The following is a 6,329-nucleotide window of genomic DNA, read 5'->3' on the forward strand; positions in this document are numbered from 1 at the left end:
GAAGCAATATTTTTTTCAGCAGTTTTGGCTAAGTTTTCAAGAAAACCAATCCTGTACATGTAGTGAAAGTGTTGCAATCAACCATGGTTCTTGGTTGATGGAGAATTTTTTGGTTCCTTCCACCTCTAGATGCTGCAGGAGAAAGCCAGCACTGCAGGTTGGGTGCCTACCTCCTCTTCTCTGCAGGCTCATCTGCTTTAGCACGTAGGACTTACATTCAACGTTCCTGTGCCAGGAGCGTCCTTTAGTTCAAACCCACCCTCCTTCTTCCCTGGTATCAGCCATCTCCCGTGCGATGTGTTCTTGGGGGGCAGGACCTTGCTCAGTCTTCCCTCCCTCTTTGTCCTGATCTCCTCCCTCCTTCCAGCTTGAAAGCACTGTTCCTGAGCAGGGGAAAGCAGCTTTTCAGGTGTCCCAGGAGAGGTCCGAGGAGGGTGTGCTGCCCTCCTCATAGGCATAGGCTTCCCCTTGGTCTCTGGGACATATTTTGCCTGACACCCTCAAGGACAGTAACTGAATTTCGCAGATCCACATCCTAGTGTGGATTGTGTTCTTCCCACGACTGACTTAAAAAACAACTGGTCATTTCCATCCAAGTCTTCAGTTAAAAGCACACTTGCCACTCGTCCCCAAGCCTGGTACTTGCATTTTGCACTATTGCATTTTATCCTGGTTTTATTACTCCAGATATAGCACTAGCTGACTCCTGCCTCAGTCATTGATGGAAATAGCATGTAAAACTGACCCAAGCCAGGTAATAACCTGTCTCCGCTGTGGTTCTCGTTTCATCCCAAGTGTTTTGTCTTTCTATGGTTTGCCAGCCCTTTCACTTAACTCGCAGTTCTTTAATTAGTTTCCAGCTTCTATAGTTCACCTAATAATTTCCATTTAGCGTGGAATCAAACACTTCATTTAATTCCAAATAAATCAGGTGTACACCATTCACCACACTTCTTGGCCAAACAAAGTTAATTTCTATTCTTTTTTTCACGCTGTTAATTTCTGTAGGTGAGCTGGAGTACTTGAAGGATTCCCTTGCAACCTACTCAAGAGAAGGTTTTCCCAAAGGAGGTGAAGAAACTCCATTCAGGATTTTTGCTGGATCAGCAGTTACAGAGGAAGTATTGCACTAGCAAACAGAGAATACATGAAGTCTTAGAAGCTGTCTGGTGAATGAGACTTTTTTGTATGGTTAAACTTCTTTCTAACTTGTAAAGAATTTATTTCTCTACAGCTAGGGATTTCACCTGATTTATGAAATCGTGCTAGAATTTCATGAGTCTCGCCCCCTTTCAGTTCATATTATGGTGAGAGATGCTGGCATATAGTTTGCAGTTCTAGATGATCTTTTTTGCCTAAGCAAAATGTAAAAAATGATCATATTCACCCATGAAGTTTCTCTCTCAGTGAAAATGTCAACAGTTTGAAGGCATGGAGTACAATCATAAAAGACAGCTATTTTATTTCATTTCATTCTTTCTTTTAGGCCTCTAAATTACTTTCTGGAATTGCCTTTTTGTTCTTATAACACGGTAATGACTGTAATGAATAGAGCAATAAACCTGTTACCTAACACTGTAGGTATGGAAAAATCATAAGTCATTGGAAGTATGTCTTAAATACCCATTGAATGCATTTCTATCCCATGTAACACATTTGCAAATGTTTTCTTCTTAGGTATTTGATCTTTAAATAAGGAACTTAAACATTTTCAATACACAATCAACTTTAATGTTTGTATTCCAGGATCATGTTGTAAATTCAGGAAAAAACACTGAGTCTATTCAGCTGGGGAAGTGTTTCCATTTTTCATTTGCCATTCCTAAGGTAATCACATTTAATATTCCCTTTTTAATGGGTTTGGACTTTGCCCTGTGTGGAGGGCTAGATTACCTCTCTTGAGTATTTCAGTTCACTTCGATGGATTGTCTTGAGGTGTAGTTTTTCAGGGGAGGGGATGCAGAACACCCAACTCTGAACTAAACAACGTTGCTGTCAGTGGAGCGAGTCCTCTCTCTTTGGTAGCAGCTGCAGGAGCGACAGAGACCCGGCTGCTCTGCCAGGTCCCCCCAGGATGGAGAGCCGGGAGCTGGGAGCCAGGGCCTGCCCTCACCAATGGGTCTGTGGTGGACGAGGAGGTCCAAGGTGGGGGTCGGTCTCTTTTCCTAAGTAACAAGTGATAGGATGAGAGGAAACGACCTCAAGTTGCACCAGGGGAGGTTTAGACTGGATATTGGGAAAAATTTCTTCACCAAAAGGGCTGTCAAGCATTGGAACAGGCTGCCCAGGGAAGTGGTTGAGGCACCGTCTCTGGAGGTACTTAAAAGACCGGTAGATATAGTGCTTAGGGACATGGTTTAGTGGTGGACTCAGCAGTGATAGGTTTACTGTTAGACTCAGTGATCTTAAAGGTCTTTTCCAACCCAAACAATCCCATGGTTCTATTTTATCAGGTCAAGCCAGGAAATGCACAGCCAGCCAAACCCCTCGGAGCAGGGCGGGAGGGGGTTCGGGGTCATTTTGGTACACCCAGGGCCCTGACAGATCCTCTCTCCCTCAGCAGTAGGGCGTTTGTCCGGGGGTTATGTCCAGCAAAAGGGCTAAAGAGGGAAGGAAAACACCTTTGGGGCTGTGAGAATGGCTTGTTTGGGAACAGCACATTCAAACCTTGATCCTGCAGTCCCCCGTACTCTGGGTCCAGAGCTGGAGCCGGACCTGGAGCCAGGAGCCGGGACCAGCCGGGGGAGTGGGAGCTTTTTTCTGCTGTACGCCTGCAACGTGAGGCTGTGCAGCACCCAGGGCATCTCCACATCTCCTTTCTATTCTCTTCTGCTCTGTGAAAGAGAAGTACTTTGAACAGCAACGCCCTCCTCTCCCTTTACACCGCTGAAAAATGGCTGTGGCAGCTGCAGACCCTCTTTGCTGCTGGACAGCTGTCACGGGTCTGCCTGATCACTGTGTATGGGGGCTGCGGGGCCCCAGCAGGACCACCCCACCTCTGTGTCAGTGCTTCAGGCAGGTTTTGAACCATGGTCATCCACAACTCTGCAATTCCAGGTACAGTCAGCATCCAGCCTGTCGTCAGCTCATCCTTCCTCTTTCTCACCATCGTATACAGCAGTGGCCCAATCTATGGTCTCCTCTGGAGTCCCAACCTCTTTCCTCCTAACACTGAAATATTGACATATTCCTAGCCCAATTTTATTGCATTCATCATCATGTTTTAAAATAATCATATTTGGTGAGGATTATTTTGTGTTTATTCTTCTCTGTCTTCTTTTCTCGTGCCACAGGGAGGGTGAGGAATGTCTTTGGCAGCAACATGCTGGAGTACACAGTTAATTTATGTCAGGGGCATTACAGTTTTCTCATCCGAATGCCCAAGAACATAATTATACACATATTGGCGTTTCTAGGTGCTGATGATCTTCAACAGCTGTCAAAAACATGCAAGAAATTCCAGCAGGTAATGATGTCAGATATCGGTGCTCGTATTCAAGTTCACTGTTAAGAAATGATGTAAGATGGGACTTCACATCAGTCTCATTCAGTAGAACCACCCGCATTTCTGTGGTAACCAGAGATGGAAAGTAGCAGAAGACAGACCCGGGCACAAATCTGTAGCAGCAGACCAGGTCCTTCATGCGGTGGATAATCTAAACCCTCTGTCTGGCCAGCTGCATCCTTCTAGAGTTACTTTTCTCTCTGTTCACAAGATCTGGCAACGGAGATCCTGACTCTTTTCAATGGTGCCCGGCAACAGGACAAGGGGCAACAGGCACAAACTGGAACACAGGAAGTTCCATCTCAACATGAGGAGGAACTTCTTTCCTTTGAGGGTGGCAGAGCACTGGCACAGGCTGCCCAGAGAGGTGGTGGAGTCTCCGTCTCTGGAGACATTCAAAACCCGCCTGGACGCCTTCCTGTGCAACCTGCTCTGGGTGACCCTGCTCTGGCAGGGGGGTTGGACTAGATGATCTCCAGAGGTCCCTGCCAACCCCTACCAGTCTGTGATTCTGTGATTAAAAAGAAAATAAAATCCCCACAGGTTTTATGCAGAATATTTGTATTTTACTTCAAAATATATAAATAATTTTTAAAGAGCAAAAAGAAAGAGCTTCCCACGTCTTCATCTTTTTGTATCTCCTGCCTCTGCACGTGCTGGGAGGCAATTATGGATTGGCCATGAGTCAATATGCCATTTCTGTACCCAGATGTACCATTTCTGTACATCAGTCTTTACCCTTTCAGAGAGTATTTCATTTTTCTAATCAAGGCTGCTCGTTGGAATTGGGCAAAGAACACCGCAGTCACAACTGCAGTCCCACGTCTTCTGTGCCTGTGGCCATTTGAATCAAAATATTATATTTATATACATTACAGTAATAAGCCTCTGATAGTATTTACCTAGTTGTACATGAGACATGCAAATGGGATGTGTTCAGTGAGATCGGGATGTGGCATAACGAAGTGTAAACAACAAAATCCGTATCTGGAATACATTTATTTTTTTAGTTATGCAGCAGTGAAGAGATTTGGGAGAGAGTAAAACTGTTAAGAGAGAAACCAGCTCTTGGTAAGAAGATGACGAAGTTTTTGGTCTTCAAGAAGCCAATGAACTTCAATGAAAAGCCCAAGTGGATGCAGAGAAGACAGAGCGCATTCTTTTACGTCACTTGGAATTTATCAGGTAAAGCTCAATAGGTTTCCCATTTGCTTCACGTATTCTTTCTGTCAGAGGAAACAGTTATAAATAAATAATAATAACCGGAGAATTTTAAGTTTCTCCTCTCATCATTGGAGACTCAGACAGCACCAGCAACTCGCTAGTCACATTTCCAGCTGATTTTTAACATTTTATATTACATCAGATGCGGGGGGAGAGTACTAAGTGAGGTTGATTTTTTTTTTCCTTTTTAAGCCTGCTTTATTTTGAAATTCAATCCAATTTTTTACATAGTCAGTGGTTTTTGCCACAAATTGTATTCACATCATTGTTTGGGCCATTCAGGACTAATACTGCAAATAAAGGCTAACAGAGAAGCTGCCTGTGGCACTAGAGCGGTGCTGGCCCACCACGGCCGGGGAGGTGAGCCACAGACCTCCACGGACTCTCTGAAAACAACTTACAGACATTTGATTTTAAATGAAAAGAAGCAGCAGAATTTGCTTAAAAACTGCATCTGCAGTTGTCAGAACGATGTTTTGGAGTTGAATAAGCTTCTCTATAAAACTGCAACAGGCACGAATGCAGGTTTTTGTACTGAATATTTATGTTCCACCTCAGTTTTCTCTAACACAATAGTTCGTGACAGACTGGAGCCCAATTCCAGTTTGACACAGGGGGATTTCCATATTGCAAAAAGTGGATGACCTCAGCACTCAATAAGAAACAGGGCAACAGGCATTCAGGGAAGCTATCAAGCTGGTGAAGTTGTTTATTAAATTTAGGGCATTATATTTTAAAAGCGAGAAAGCAGATGGCAGCGAAGTCAGCTGCGACGTAACCAGCCCCAATTCCCATTCCGCAGGGATGCTGTATCTCCTTTCAGCAAAGCTGAATTTGCAAAACAAAGTTACTATTGTGGCAATAAAGCTCTCACGCCAGGCTGAGTTTGCACAAAGACAGGCATTTATTCAGTGTCATCTGGAGAAGCGCGGGGCAGGCGGCAGCTCCTCCCTCCTGGCCGCCCCGGCGAGGAGAGCAGGCTCAGGCCCTGCTGCATCCCCGTGCAGGAGAGATCGGGGCAGGGACTTGGAATTGCATTCGGCTGCTTTGGCCATCGTATTTTGCAGCGTTACCGTGAGGTAGACGCTCGCTGCCAGCGGGCAGTGCCCCCCGAGCCCCGGTGGGGTGAGGGGCGCAGTCTTCCCTACAGCTACAGCTGTACAAGCCCCCATCCCAAACCCAATCCCTGCTCCCACAGGCACTGAGCCGTCCTGCTGGCCCTGCCCGAGATGGCCAGCGGCACAGAGAGGGGAAGCTCAGCAGTGGCGTTGTCTCTGCTGGCAGCAGGCATTTCTCATCTCCTCAGGGTCACATTCCTAGCAGAGAGCCTGCGGGCAGCACTCCCTCATGCCCAGGGCTCCTAGTGCTCCTGAAGCTCCTGGTGCTCCCAGTGCTCACGGTGCTCCCGGAGCTGCCTTGCTGCTCCCGTCCCTCCTGAGCCTGTTGTGGCAGGTGTTGCGAGGCTACAGAAATATTCGGATCCTGCTGGTGGAGGCCGGTACCTTCTGCTGGCCCCCTCAGATGTGGAAGGAACAGATGCTGGTACCTGCTGAATAACAGGTTGTCCCAAGAGTTCCTCGAGCAGCACAGCCAAGCTGCC

This window comes from Larus michahellis, chromosome 1 (genome assembly GCF_964199755.1).
Source record: "Larus michahellis chromosome 1, bLarMic1.1, whole genome shotgun sequence".
Classification (NCBI taxonomy): Eukaryota; Metazoa; Chordata; class Aves; order Charadriiformes; family Laridae; genus Larus; species Larus michahellis.